The sequence below is a fragment of the Canis lupus genome, chromosome 32, assembly GCF_048164855.1.
Source record: "Canis lupus baileyi chromosome 32, mCanLup2.hap1, whole genome shotgun sequence".
Taxonomy (NCBI): Eukaryota; Metazoa; Chordata; class Mammalia; order Carnivora; family Canidae; genus Canis; species Canis lupus.
This window is the reverse complement of record NC_132869.1, coordinates 25,632,724-25,649,166: the sequence shown is the minus strand read 5'-3', so window position 1 is coordinate 25,649,166 and position 16,443 is coordinate 25,632,724. Positions and strand designations below refer to the sequence as shown.

General features: G+C 36.0%; 1 protein-coding gene and 1 pseudogene across 10 annotated transcripts in view; one reads left to right on the top strand and one right to left on the bottom strand.

Annotated features, from left to right (window-relative positions):
* TCF12 (transcription factor 12) overlaps nt 1-16,443 on the bottom strand; it is a 373,993-nt gene that overhangs the window by 234,512 nt on the left and 123,038 nt on the right. The window lies entirely within an intron of this gene.
* On the top strand, nt 9,292-9,386 carry LOC140623405 (U6 spliceosomal RNA; annotated as a pseudogene).

Genomic DNA, 16,443 nt, shown 5'->3' with positions numbered 1-16,443 from the left:
AAACCAATTACAGACACTCAGTAAGCCTCTACAGGGTAAATATGAAAAAAACCCATACCTAGACATATACAGTCAACTTCTGACAACCAAAAATACAAAGATAAAGTTCAAAGTGGTAAAAGAGACATATTACATACAGAAAAACTACAATTCAAATTATTGCAAACTTGTCCCCACAAACTATGGATGTCAATACATGTGGAAACACATCTTTAAAGCAAAAGGAAAGGAGGGGTATCAACCAAAATACAAGTATCTTTCAACAATGGAGGTGAAATCCATTCTCAAAAAAAAAAAAAAGAAAAGAAACTGCAGTACAATAACTACTAAAGAAGTTCTTCAAGTTGAAGCAAATGTTACCAGAGAGAATTTTGGAAACTGAGGAGGGAAAGAAGAGCATCAGAAATCGTAAATATAAAAGCTTATATTTTCCTTTTAACTTTGCTAAAACATTTATATAAAAAATTACAGGCACAGTATGTCCTTCACAGACACTGTATTTATTACAAACTGAAAGTCTGTGGCAACTCTGCATTGAACAAGTCTATTTGCACCATTTTTCCAAAAGCATTTCTCACTTAATGTTTCTACGTCATATTTTGGTAATTCTTGCAATATTTCATATTTGTCATCATTATTATACTTATTATGATGATCAGTGATCTTTCATGTTACTATTGTAACTGTTTTGGGGAGTCGCTGCACCCATGTGAACTTAATAAACGTGGTGTGTATTCCAACTGCTCTACCAACTTACTACTCCCCAACTCTCTCACTCTCATTCTCCATCTCCTCAAGCCTCCCTGTTCCCTGAGACACAACAATATTGAAATCAGGCCAATGAATAACCCTACAATGGCCTGTAAGTGTTCAAGTAAAAGAAAGAGCTGTACATCTCTGACTTTAAATCAAAAGCTAGAAATGAATAAAGCTTAGTGAGAAAGGCATGTCAAAATCCAAGACAAGCCCAAAGCTAGGTCTCCTTGCCAAACAGCCAAGTTATGAATACAAAGGAAAAGTTCTGGAAGAAAATTACAAGTACTATTCCAGTGAATACATGACTGATGAGAAAGCAAAACACCTTTAATGCTGATATGAAGATTTAGTGGTCTGGACAGAAGACCAAAGCAGTTACAATATTCCCTTAGGCCAAAGCCTAATCCAAAGCAAAGCCTTAACTCTCCACAAGTCTATGAGGGCTGAGAAAGATGAGGGGACTGCAGAAGTTTGAAGCTAGCAGAGGCTGATTCATAAGGTTAGGGAAGGAAGCCATCCCCACAACATAAAAGTGCAAAGTGAAGCAGCACACATTGATGCAGAAGCTGCAACAAGTATCCAGAAGATCTAGCTAATGTAATTTTTAAAAGGTGGCTGTAATAAACAAAAGATTTTCAGTGTAGATGAAATAGTCTTATATTGGAAAAAGATGCCATCTAGGATTTGAATAACTGGACAGAAGAAGTCAATGCCTGGCTTCAAATCTTCAATGGACAGAATGTATTGTTAGGGTCTAATGCAGCTGGTGACCTGACCTGAAGTTGAAGCTAATGCTCAGTTACCAAGATGAAAATCCTAGGGACCTTAAGAATCATGCTAAATACATTCTATCTGTGTGTGCTCTATAAATGGAATGACAAAGCCTGGATGACAGCCTATCTGTTTACAACACGGTTTATTGAATATTTTAAGCCCACTGTTCACACCTACTGCTCAGGATAAAAAAAAGATTCCTTTCAAAACATTACCACTCACATTTGCAGGGCACCTGGTCATCCAGGAGCCCTGATGGAGATATACAATGAGATTAATGTTGTTTTCATGCCTGCTCACCACCACATCCATTCTGCAGCTATGGATCAAGAAGTAATTTTTACTTTCCTATCTTATTGAAAAAATACATTTCATATAAGGCTAGTGCTGCTACTACTAACAACTCCTCTGATGGATCTGTGCAAAGTCAACTAAAAACCTTCTGGAAAGGATTCACCACTCTAGATATCATTAAGAACATGTGTGATTCATGGGAAGAGGTAAAGATATCAACATGAACAGGAGTTTGGAAGAAGCTGATTCTAATGCTCATGAATGACTTTAAGGGGGTAAAGACTTCAGTGGAGAAGAAACTGCAGATCATGTGGAAATATCAAGAAAACTAGAATTAGAAGTGGATTCTGAAGATGTGACTAAATTGCTGTAATTTCATGATAAAATTTTAACGGATGAGGAGCTGATGAGTAAAGAAAGTGGTTTCTTAAAAAAAAAAAAAAAAAAAAGAAAGAAAAGAAAGTGGTTTCTTGAGATGGAATTTACTCCTGGTGAAGATGCTGTGAAGAGTGCTGAGATGAAAACAAAAGGATTTAGAATATTATAAAAAACTTAGTTGATAAAACAGTGGTAGGGTCTGAAAAGACTCCGATTTTTAAAGTTTTTACTGTGGGTAAGTTGATAAGACAGTGGTAGGGTCTGAAAAGCCTGACTCCGATTTTTAAAGTTTTTACTGTGGGTAAGTTGATAATACAGTAGTAGGGTCTGAAAAGACTGACTCCAATTTTTAAAGTTTTTACTGTGGGTAAAATGCTAACAAATAGCATCAGACGCTACAAAAGAAATCATCTGTGAAAGGAGGAGGCAGTTGATGCAGCAAACTTCACTGGCATTTTGAGAAATTGCCCCAACCTTCAGCAACCATTCCCCTGATCAATCTGCAGCCATCAAGATCAAAGCAAGAACCTCTAATTATATGGTCTCATTCATCTGGGGAATATAAATAATAGTGAAAGGGAATAGAGGGGAAGGGAGAAGAAATGGGTAGGAAATAGCAGAAAAGGAGACAGAACATGGAAAACTAACTCTGGGAAACGAACTAGGGATGGTGGAAGGGGAGGAGGGAGGGTGGTGGAGGTGACTGGGTGGCAGGCACTGAGGGGGGCACTTGACGGGATGAGCACGGAGTGTTATTCTGTACAATGGCAAATTGAACACCAATAAAAACTAAATTTATTATTAAAAAAAAAGAAGAAATGTCAGAGAAAGACAAAAAAAAAAAAAAGAACCTCTACCAGCAAAAAGATGACAATTTACTGAAAGCTCTGATGATGGCTAGCATTTTTTAACAGTGAAGTATTTTTAAATTAAGGTGTGTACATTGTTTCTTTATACATAATGCTACTGCACAGTTAACAGATTACAATATAGTATAAATATAACTTTTGGATGCAATGGAAAAGCAAATCATTTGACTCACTTTATTGCAATAGTCACTTTACTGATAGTGATTTGGAAGGAAACCCACAATATTTCTGAGGTATATTTGCATAACATTCTCTTATAGAAGTTAAAATATATTTAGAAATCATTCTTATGAAAAACATAGCATAAAGGAAGGCAGAGATAGAGGTAAATAGACTTGTAAGGTCACAAGAGTTCTGCATTTTACGTGAACTGGTACGAATATTAACTCTAAATAGACTGTGAGAAGTTAATGATGTGTATTAACATACTTAGAGAAGCTACCCCCCAAAAAGCATAGGCATTGCTAAGAAGCTAACAAATAAATTAAAAGGGAGTACTAAGAAACAGGCATATTTATTTAAAAGAACTAAAGTAAAGTACAACAAAATACAGAGAAAAAAAATTAGTAGCCCTAAATCCAACCACACAAACATTCCATTTTTGTCTAGGGAGGAAGACAGAGAAGCAAACAGATACCACTTCTTTCAATAAGAACACACCTCATTGCTCTGTGTGCTCATAAAGTTCATGGTGCTGCTCTTTTTGAACAAGACAATTATATTTGGGTTTGGTGGTGGAGAAAGGAAGATGAAAACATTACAATTGTACATTAAACAAAAAACATACAGTAGCACACCAATGTGAAAACTGCATACATAGGTTTTTAGTTTGTTTGTTTGTTTTTATAGTACCCATTAGGATCATAAGTCAGTACCAATAAAGCAGCTTCTGCATAACTACCAAGTTCATTTTAGTGGATTTTTGCTGATTACCTAACACAATTTGCTATTTAAAAACAGCTGTGTGAGCAATTACTATTCTTAACTTAATTCCACAAACAATTCTATTCATTTCCTGTAATGAGGCCTGTGTACTCCCTGCGTTCAAGTCTTAGACCATTAATTCCTGCAATGGCAACACACTCTGCCTCTCAGAAGAACTCCGTAAAAATTTTTCCTTCATATTTCTCCTATATTTAAAAATGTCTTCCTCATATATTCTTTAAACTATGACTTATTTCTTTCTAGACTCACAAAAATTTACACTGACCACCTGCACTCTTCCCAATTTATTCACTCACTCATTAATAAATTTCTTGTATCTATCCAGTCTCTTCCTAGACCACAGCAGCAAATCCAAATGTCAGGCACACAGAAGGCTCTCAAGTTAATGTCTGTTTATGAGATAAAACTGAATTTTTTCAAATCCTCAAAGATTAACCCAAAATAAAATACAAAGACCCTCTGTTGGTCTTGGTTTCTAATATCTCTGTATCAGAAGTCAGTAAACTTCTCCTGTAAATGGCCATACAGTAAATATTTTAGGCTTTGTGGACCATACACTCTCCTAACCAACTATTCAACCCTACTATGTAGAACAAAAGCAGCCAGATAAAATATAAAGAGTGGTTGTATTCCAATAAAGCTTTATCTACAAATATAGGTGACAAACCATGGATATTTTGCCTACCTATGCTCTATGGCAGTTAATTCTGTTAACCATGTTGCGTCTCTGGGGATTTGCTGACATTAACCTTTGGGCCTCTATTTCTGCAAAGTATCACTTTCTCTTTCGTGTGAAAACTAAAAGTACCTGCTCTTCATCCCATGTTCCTCACGTTGGACATGTCCCTTTGGACAACAATCAGTTTTATGATTTTGACTATCTCTTCAAAATGACACTTACAATACATATTCCCAGCCTTAATATCAGTTCTGTATTTTGGTTCTTAAATCATCAAATTTGGGCAGCTCAGGTGGCTCAGCAGTTTAGCGCTGCCTTCAGCCCAGGGCCTGATCCTGGATACCCAGGATCAAGTCCCACGTCGGGCTCCCTGCATGGAATCTGCTTCTCCCTCTGTGTCTCTGCCTCTCTCTCTCCCTCTCTCTCTCTCTCATTAATAAATAAATAAAATCTTAAAAAAAATCATCAAATTCTTGCTGGCAGCTTTCATTTGGCTTTCCTGTCATTACCTAAAACCCATCCTGTATCTTAATAACAAACTCTGTATGTCGTTTATTTCTTTCTCATATGCGTTTGGACCCTATTAATATTTCTAATACTGCAAGTAATACTATAGTAGTTTGGGTCAACTAGACTTGTAAACTGGAATCATCTTTGACTCTCCCTTCTCTTCTCTCTCCACTATCCCTGTACTGAGTATTCCTTATGAATGTATCCTGAGGCAGCCTTTCTGTTCCTTCTTATTCTGGGATTTCATGATATCCTTACTTAGACTTTTTTTTTTCCTAGTGACTCTCTGAATCTTCCTAAAACACTATTATGTAACATTTCACCAGCTTATAATATCCTGCCCATGTAATTTTACTAAAACAATCCTTTAAAATGCATTCCCCTCAGATTTTAAAAGTAAACAGTTTCAGTGCCCCACTACCAAGAGAATAAATCCTAAATTCTTCAACCAGAAATGGAATATTTAATCATCTGTTCTACAAATGTTTACTGTCACTTGCACTGGGTTTTGCCCCTCCTATGCTTTAAGCTTTTGATGGCCTCTTCCCTTCCAACCCTAGTAGTCAAAAAAAAACTTACTCATTCTTTGCTATGGCATAACATACTCACGGTTTAGGAGGATTCTAGGTACTGGTAATTCAGAGGTGCACAAGACACAGTAATGTCACCATCAAGCACCTGTCATTCAGTGTCTTACCATTCAAACTCTCGACTGTAACCCTGAGACATATTTATTGCACATAGTATCCACCATACATGAGCATTTCTTTGCTCTTCTTACTCCTCTTAGCACTTCTACCTCTTCTAATTAAGTCTTACTGGTTTAATGGTCACTTTCAATTCCACCTTTGCTGTACAGCTTGCCCAACCTCACTAATCCTTACTCAATTCCCTTCAATACTTTTACTGCACTTAAAAATCTGTATCACACAGCACAGAGGTTATAACTGTTCTTATGTGAACTCCATTAACAAGCATTCTCCAATTAAAGAGCATGGTCAGATCTTATTTGTATCACCTACACTAATAATACACAGAACTAGCTCAATTAAAAAAAAAAGCTTTTACACACAAAAATAACACTAGAAATTAATATAAGGGCAGGTTTTCTAGTGGCAAGTATGACTTTCTAGTGATCTTAAACTAATTCTCCCCTGTCTTACTTTTTTTTTAAAGATTTTATTTATTTATTCATTCATTCATGAGAGACACAGATAGAGAGGCAGAGACACAGAGGAGAAGCAGGCTCCATGCAGGAAGCCCGACACGGGACTCGATCCCGAGACCTTAGGATCACGCCCTGGGCCAAAGGCAGGTGCCAAACTGCTGAGCCACCCCGGGATCCCTTCCCCAGTCTTACTTAATAGCATGAGTTTTTGCAAAGGAGCCTTCATAAAGGACAAAACTGACAACCAAAACACAAAGGTAACCATAGCAAGAAGACACTCAGCTGAGATCCCTGACACAGTCCTCTAATGGAAATAACTAAAACTCTCTTGCTCACAATCATGTATATTTATTGTAGTACCATGTAAGCAAAAATTAGGGTCATGTGTGGATTTCTAATTTTGAACTCTCATAATTAGTGTCTAACCCACAAAAAAAATAATTGAACTTAAATCACCTGAAAATATCTACAACTTATAAAGATGAATAATTAGGGGACACCTGGGTGGCTCAGCTGTTGAGTGTCTGCCTTCTACTCAGGGCATGATCCTGGAATCCTGGAATCGTGTCGGGTTCCCACAGGAAGCCTGCTTCTCCCCCTTGCCTATTTCTCTACCTCTCTCTATATATATCTCTCATGAATAAATAAATAAAATCTTTTATTTTTTTCAGTAAAATCTTTTAAAAGATGAATAATTAGATAAAAAACTTATCACAGCATCCACCTTTGGGACTGTTAAAACTAGCTGGAAAAGCTGGTCACTGCCTATATAAACAAATCAGCTACTTCAGAGTATCTTTAGTTTAAAAACAGAGGAGTGCTTATCAAAACTATTTATCAGCAACTAAAAATACACACTAAAAAATACTTCTATTAAATAACAGAATATAATTTTGGCATAAAAATAAGATCTGTATACCAAATCTTACATATTGTCTGTGGGCATGTAAAATGATACACTTCAGAAAACTGGCAGTTTATTAGAAAATAAAAATATACATACCCTATGGTATAACAATCTATCCCTAGGTATTTGCCCAAGATATAGTGAGAAAAAAACAGTCATAAACAGACTTTTATACTAGTATTGAGGACTGTTCATAACAGCTAAAACTGGAAACAATCCAGGTGACCACTAGTTTAAAAAAAGAACAGGGACACCTAGGTAGCTCAGTTGTTAAGCATCTGCCTTCAGCTCAGGTCATGATCCCAGGGTCCTGGAATAGAGCCTGGCCCATGGCTCCCTGCTCAACAGGGAGTGTGCTTCTCCCTCTCTCTCCCCGCCACTCTTTCCCTCATCCCCACTTGTGCTCTCTCTCCCTCTCTCAATAAATAAAAATCTTTTTAAACTACAGAAAGATCTGTAGTATATTCATTAGAAGCAATCCTGTTTGGCAATATAAAGAAATGGATTAGTGGTATACACAACAACATGCAAAAAATCTCGGTAGCCTTATGATTAGTAAAAAAAATCAGATAAAAAGGTACCATTCATATATTGATCTAAAACAGAACAAACAAAATCACAGTGATAAAAATAAAGACGGTTGCTTCTACAGTAGAGCTGACTAGGAAGTAGTACAAGAAATGTTTCTGGGGTGAAAAGAAAAGTTTTATATGACAACAAAATGTTCTAGTGGCCATTTTTCTAAGGTATTCAATTGAAAGTAACAATTATAAACTATGGAGAAAACACTTTTTTTTAAAAGATTTCATTTATTTGAGAGAGAGAGTGTGAATGTGTGCTTACAGGGAGGGGCAAAGGAAGAAGCAAACCCCATGGAGCAGGGAGTGGGAAGCTGGCTTGATCTCAGAACCCTGGGATCAAGACCCAAGTTAAAGGCAGACCCTTAACTGACTGAACCACCCAGGCACCCAAACAAAATTTTAAAAACTACTTGAAGGCAAAAATAGTGACCAAAAGTAGGCAGAAATTGGAAAGGATCTGATCAGGAAAAAAAAAAAAAAAACAGATTCACTGAATAAGATCCAAATCTATATGGTATGTCCAATGAAGACACCCCATAGTCAGCATGGTATATTGTGGGTGAACAAGCAGAAAGCTACTATCTTCTTTGTTTAAGAAGCCAGAAAACAGGATTTGGGAATGCCAATATGTCTGGAAAGTAAGGAGGGAAATCATAGAAAGGATAAAGCCACAGTTGGGAAAGGTTCAAAAATTTACATTTTAACTCTGCTCAAATCCTTGGATGAACTAACAATACAAACATAGGGGACAATACAAAAAAACCAACTGAAAGCAGCATCTAGAAGATTCAAATAACTGACCATAGATTTCAACTACTGGTACCATAGAGGAAACTAATCAGGGATGCTTGGTAAATAATTTGGGCTTTCTACAAACCTGCTTTAACAAAACATAAAACCAATCCTCAAGATAATTGATCAATAATGTAACTACTTACCAGAGCAAAAAAAAAACAAAACTTTGCAGAAGAGAAACTAAAACCTCTACAACACATCTTGTACATTTTATAAAATAAAATAAAAAAATACAGGTGTGGAGAAATAAAAATATGACCTGGGAAATACAGCCTGGGAAAAACACTCCATATGGCGGGATGATAGATGCTGGAATAAGAAGGAAAGGATTTGGGCAGCCCGGGTGGCTCAGCGGTTTAGCGCTGCCTTCAGTCCAGGGCCTGACCCTGGAGACCCGGGATTGGGTCCCATGTCAGGCTCCCTGCATGAGGCCTGCTTCTGTCTGTGCCTCTCTCTCTCCTCTCTGTGTATTTTCATGAATAAATAAAATCTTTAAAAAAAAAAAAAAAAAAGGAAAGGATTTTGAAGCAGCTATTATATATTCAAAGACTTTTTAAAAAGATGGTCAAAATGAATGGACAGATGGGATACTCTCAACAGAGAAAATGGAAAAATATTTGAAAATGAAAATTCTAATGCTCATTTTGGTAGTACATCTACTAAAACTGGGAAGATTAGCATGACCCCTGCACAAGGATGACACACAAATTTTGAAGCACTCTATAGTTTTTAAAAAAGGGAAAGTAAATGGAAATTCTAGAATATAAAACTGTATTAACGGAAGTAAAAATTTACTGAATAAGCTAAATAACTGGAACTAGAAGAAATTATAAATGAAAATGAATAGAAATCAATAAAATTATCCAATATGAAGTAGAAAAAAATATTGGAAAAAAGAAATAGCACCTTAGCTACTTGTTAAATAGTCTAAAATAAATGTAATCAAGATATGAGAAGTAGATGAGAAAATGACAAAGAATATACATCTGGGAGGAAAAAATTCCAAAAATTTCCACAAATCTGAAAAACACTGACTGCATGCAGGTCCACTGACTTTAGTAACCTCTAAGCATGAAAAATACAAAGCAAACCTCACCAATACACACAGTCATCAAAATGCTGAATGCAAACACAAGGAAAGAAACCTCACATTCAACCAGAGAGAAGAAAGACAAATTACATAAGAGGAAAATTATATAAGTAAAGGCTGACCACTCATCAAAAACAATGGAGGCCAAAGACAATAAAATGACATCATTACAGTTCTAAGAGAAAAAAAAGCCATCTGAGAATAACTGCCTAGAGATCTGAAATACAAGAAATTCTAACAAAAGTTTTCATGCTGAAGAAAAATGATACCAGATAAAATTTGGATCCACAAGAAGGAAAGAATAGAAACAGCAATCATATAAGGATAAATGACTAATTTTCCTCAATTTTCTTTAAAGTGCATAGGATTGTTTAAAGTAGAAATTATGAAGTTGTTTTGAAAACTTTAAAATATTTTTACGACAAAGAATAAAAAAAGTCAATGAAATAATTCTTTTCAAGATCCTTAATTTTAGGGCAGCCCGGGTGGCTCAGTGGTTTAGTGCCTGCCTTCGGCCCAGGGTGTGATCCTGGAGTCCCAGGATGGAGTCCCACATCGGGCTCCCTGCATGGAGCCTGCTTCTCCCTCTACCTGTGTCTCTGCCATTCTCTCTCTCTGTGTTTCTCATGAGTAAATAAATAAAATCTTTTTAAAAATCCTTAATTTTATATTGATATGATAAAATATAAAGCACATGTAGACTGTAATGAGTGTATATTTTAATCCCTAGAGCAATCCTTAAACATAATTTAAAGAGGTACAGCTAAAAAGTCATTCAAGATATTAAAATAGAATACAAAAAATATTTGATTAACCAAAAAGAAGTGAGAAAGGGAAGAACGAAAGCACAACATGTAAATAACATAACAAAACTAAATATAACATATCCAATACGTAACAAGTACTGGAAAGAATGCAGAGCAACTAGAACTCTCATACACTGCTGGTAGGAGTATAAAATAGTGAAACCACTTTGAAAAACTCTTCAGCAATTTTTTAGAAAATTAAACATATTTCTACATATGACTGAGAGGTTCCACTCTTCATATTTACCAGGAGAAATAAAAATGTTTATGTTCACAAATTGAATTACCCAAGACTGTTTGTAGCAGCAGCCTCATCATAGTAGCCAAACACTTAAAACAGTTCTAATGACTGCAGACACCTAAATGGATAAATATATCATGGTTTATTAATGCAATGGAGGAACACTGCTATTGAGCAATAAGAACAAAGTGCTATACACAACTTGGATGTATCTTTTTAGCAAAGAAGCTAGGCTCAAAAGAGAACGTACTATTATATTCTATTTACACAATGTTCTAGAAGTGGCAAAATTAATCTAAGGTAATAAAACAAGAATGATGGTTGTTTGTGTAAGTGAGGGGTTGTTTAGAAGGGGCCATGAGGGAACTTTTGAGGTGCTACAGGTTAGGTTTCCCAGGAAACAGACTTAGGTGGATATGTGTGTTCAAAAAGTCCACTGGGAAGTTCTCATGCTCACTGCCTATGATGAGTTGAAGGTAGCACAAGTGGTGTAGTACAGGAAGAAGCTGAATTGTGATACAAGAGCAACAAATCCCTTAGGCCACCACATGGGGAATTCTCAAACTGGGATGGGCCTCAGAAACTGTCCTAAATAACAGCAAGTGAACCAAGATCTTTATACTCTTCCTCTATCCTACCACTGCATTGACCAGTCATTGGATATATGCAGACCCCAGAAAGTAGATGTGACAAGACCAAGATAGCCTTTTCCAGCAGAAAGCAACCCTTAAACGCTCTTTGGTGAGAGCTGTCCACCAACATTCCAAGCAGCTTGAAAAACAGGTGTTCAATCCTAGAAGCACTTTACTGTATTAATAACATGGCATGGGATAAATGTTTTTTATCTTGATTGAAGTATTGATTATATGGGTGTGTACACATTTATCCAGCTCATTGAACTGTACATTTAATATCCATTTGGGGTGTCTGGGTGGCTCAATTGGTTATGCGTTGGACTCCTGATTTTGGCTCGGGTTGTGAGATCAAGCCCTGCATGGGGCTCTGCACTGGGCATGGAGCTTACTTAAAATTCTCTCTCCCTCTCCATCTGCCCCCATCCTCCAAAAAATCCATTTATTTCACTGTATGTAAATTCTACCCCCCCAAAAAGTCACCCCACCCTCTTTAAAATGTTTTAAAAGGTCACCCACCCTCCTTAAAAAGCTTTGAAAATGTTATACTCTTATTCTGAACCCCTACCCCCACCCTCCAAAAACCCCATACTTAAATACTAAAATTATAGCTTGGAATGATAATACCCTAGTCAAACTACAGCTTTTGAAGTAGTAGTGGATATCCACAGCAATTGGCCCCCAGTATTAGAGACCATAAGAAAAAGATGCTGACACTCAGTAGTATTCATTTGAAGTTCAAATAAAAGAAAAAAAAAAAATGAAGTTCAAATAAAAGTCCACACCCATGTGGCAAGGATGACATGGTGATTTGATAGGCTTTGTTGAAGCAATGGAAGGCAGATATCTGAAAGAGTTTTGTCATTTAAAAGAAAAAGTGCAAACCCAAGTTCTACCTTTCTATTACCTTCCAAATGCTATCTATTCCTACAATGAATATCCCTTTCTCCCAATTTTGGGACTGGCAATATGAAATAAAATAATTGATCATTACCAATGCAAACAGCACAATGCTGTCACATATTTAAAATAATTATGCTTTGGAGGCGCCTGGGTGGCTTGGTCAGTTGCCTTAGGTTCAGGTCATGATCCCAAGGGTCCTGGGAACGAGCCCTGCATAGGGCTCCCAGCTCAGCAGGGAGTCTGCTTCTCCCTCTCCCTCTGCTGTTCCCCCTGCTTGTGCTGTCTCTCTCTCTGTCAAATAAATAAATAAAATTAAAAAAAAATTATGCTTTGAAGAACTATACAAAGAGAACTAAGGAAAGACTGTTCAGATGATTCAGAGATTTCTGAAGACTTAATGCATGAAGGCTATTTATACTGTAGAGAGCAAAATACCATTTTAAATCAATATCAGATTAAAAGTGACTTTTATCATGTTATGAACACACACAGTTTTGTGCACATGTAACTGTAAATTTGTAGGTTCCCTGGGGACAAAGGGTATATAAGTGAAATACCAGCAAATTATGTTCACTAACAATGCTAAGTTAGTACAAACCAAAATGATACACTAAAAAACTACATAAATGATAGTGAATGTATGCCTTTGGCAAAAAAGGAAAGAAGATTTGGTCTTTTACTACGATTACAACGTTACTGAAAGAATATGAACAGGCGCTTATATCCAATTATACCCAGTAAATAAACTAAAATTAAAGGGTGAGAATGTAAATATAAAGTTATTTTTGAAAATGTAATGCAAGTCAAAGGTAGAAAGATTCATGTTTTAAAAATGTGTGGTTTACACTCAATATTCAAGACGAACATGTTTTTCAGCTGAAGCTAAAGTTTAGTTTATAAAATTTTCAGAAATATGTTTTCCTTCATGATCCACACAGAACAGAAGAAGAGGAAATTAAGTATACTTCCATGGATGTAGTATGTTATTGCAGTAGCATAGTAGCTCCCTGCATGGAGCCTACTTCTTCCTCTGCTTGTGTCTCTGCCTCTCTCTCTCTCTCAGTCGGTCATGAATAAATAAATAAATAAATAAAATAAATAAAATCTTTAAAATAAAATCTTTAAAAATAAAATAAGATAAAATAAAATAAGATAAAATAAAATAAAATGTTTTCTAAGTATCATTTAGAATATCTCTCAAGTATTTAAGACCCAATGAAAAAGTGATCAGTGATAAAATGCTGGCAAAATACTTTTAGTTGGCAGTATTTCCTAAAGCAGGAACCCCATTCATTCTGACTTTGTCCTGTGGCCTCTGGGTGAGTTAATCATCATCCTGTTAAAACCCTTAAAACCTTCAACCCAAAGAATTTGTAAAGATGAAATAAATGCATAGTTTAAATACATTTCTGCCCAAGAGCAAGGAACTAGACTTGGGAACTTGACCTCCTCAATTATGTCATTAACAAGAGAGAAGAAAAGATGGGCAAATATGAGGAGTTTATAAATTGTTCAGAGCTGCTTTAGGAGAGAAGAAAAAAATCACCATACTTTGACTTCCCAGTAATTAAAAACAGATCTGTGTCTTGTGCCAACTCATCAAGTGAACACACATTCAATTCTATGATATCTCCTTGTCAGTCTCAAAGTGGAAAGGCTTGAACTGTATTGATTTACCCAATTCTATATCCATACACAATACCAAATATCTTAGTTGTTTGGTATTCTTCCCATTGCTTTTCAATATGGTCTAGCTTCTTCCTCTTTCTTCAGAACCGCATTCCTATCTTTGATCAGATTGGCTTCCAAATCTCCTGCATCCCAGAAAAACCTCTCAATTTCTCCCTTGGACACATGGGTGTGTATACATTTATCAAGCTCACTGAACTGTACGTTTAAGAGAAAGATATTTACTGATAGCATGAAGAAAACTTGACATATTCTAAATATTTAATATATTTATTCCAGAAGTTTAAGAGCACCCTCCTCTCCCCCCCACCCCCCCACCCCCCACCAGCAAAAAGGATCTCTAGATGATTTCCTTCCATACCCAATTTCTCTCATTGGTCTTTCACTTTATCTTTTCAGCTTAACAAACTGTACCTACAAAAGCCGTATCAGGAAAATAAGCCTTACTGGCCGCTGAACCTAAGTACAATTCCTGACTTTTCCATTTACTAGGCATATGACAACTCTATTAAGGCTATTTCTCCCACAAAAACTGGAGGTTGATAATAGTACATAACTCACAGACTAAGGAGTGAATGAAATGAGATGATACTTAAAGGCACATAGTACAATATCTACCACATAGTAAATGCTCAATAAATGTTATGCTGTCTGAAACTTCAGACAAGGCCTTTTCATTCTCATTGTGAGAGAACTCATTTGGCAATCTTGCTACTGAGAAAAACTGGGGAAGGCAGGTATCTGCTGCTTAAAGAAGTGACTGAATCTAAGTTGGATTTCCCATTTGTGGTATTGCTTCTTCAACTATCAGTTCCTCTTTGACTGGATACTGAGAAACTGCTGAAGTAATTACCTTGTGTTTTAAACGCCTAATATAAATGGCGATTTATAGTAAATGAGGTCATCTTTCAAAGCCTAACCATAAAGCATATCTGGAGCCTACTATATAAATACTCAAACTACAAAGACATTTAAGTTTATGCCAAATCAACGTTGGTTTTTCCTGCTTTTATGAGAATACAACCAAGAAAGTAAAAAGGAAATAGTATCTTCATATTACAAGGGTGAAAAAAGGATTCAAGGTAGTAGCCCAAACATAGTTCAAGTTGTATGACTTGAACGTCACATCTTTTTCTACGCTTGAGTTTTCTCATTTGCAAAAACCAGGTAACATTGGCTCTACCTACTAATGACAGCATATAAAATGCTGAGCATCTTGCATGTAGTAGTTTCTAAGTGTTTAAAACTATCCTCACAAAACCCTTTCCCTGAAATGTTTCAATGGATTGTTTAAAAAGATAAAGGCAACGCATGACAGAATATATTATAATTATGTCACTAATTATATCTGTTTTCTCAATTAAACAACTTCTATTCAATAAGCATCTACTGAGTAACTATTATGAGTGATAAGCCATACTTTGTCATTCACTCAAAATCACCACATTTTTATTTGCTTTTTACATCATATGTGTGGTAGGCATCAGCACACCACCAACTTGGTCAAGTTCAAGTCAACAAACAGATGAAGGATTACATTTTATGTACTTCTTCACATTTAATTTCCACTGACCTCAAGACATATTTGTATCAAACACATAACAAATAGGGATGCCGGGGTGGCTCAGTGGGAGCATCTGCCAGGTCCCAGGATCAAGTCATGCATTGGGCTCCCTGCAGGGAGCCTGCTTTTCCCTCTGTTTATGTCTCTGCCTCTCATGAATAAATAAATAATTATTTTAAAAAATAACAAATCTATGAACCTTCAAAAATACTGCATTATTTCCAAGCAGAAGTTGCCCTAAAAATAGTCCTCTAAGAAACCAACCTCAAAATCACATGTGAATGGAAGTCAGAATAAAAAACTTTAATTCTAACACAGTAAAGGTGCATTTAATTCTGGCCAGAAAACGTGTAAAAGCAAGACTGATAAAATATGAGAAGGAAAATATTAGCTGGAAAAGAAGAAAAATTATAAAGTGATTCAGTCACAAATCTGGAATGCTTTCTGAACATGATGATTCATTTAACAAAAAGAATATATGCCCTGGAAGAGTTTCTCTAAATGAACAAGAAGTTCACTGGAATAAAAATACAGTTGACCCCTGAATGACATGGAGGAGGTGGGGGGAACAGGGGCACCAACTATCTATATGATCAAAAATCCACTTACAACTTTTGATTCCCTAAAAACTGAACAGCTTACTGTTAACAGAGATAGGCTTGCTGATAACACATATTTTTTATGTTACATGTATTATATGCTTTACTCTTTATAAAGTAAGCTAGAAAAAAGAAAATGTTATTGAGAAAAATCATAAAAGAAAATACACTTACAGTACTGACTGTATTTACTGAAAAAGATCCATGTATAAGTGGACCTGAACAATTGAAAGCTATGTTGTTCAAGGGTCAACTGTAAATAA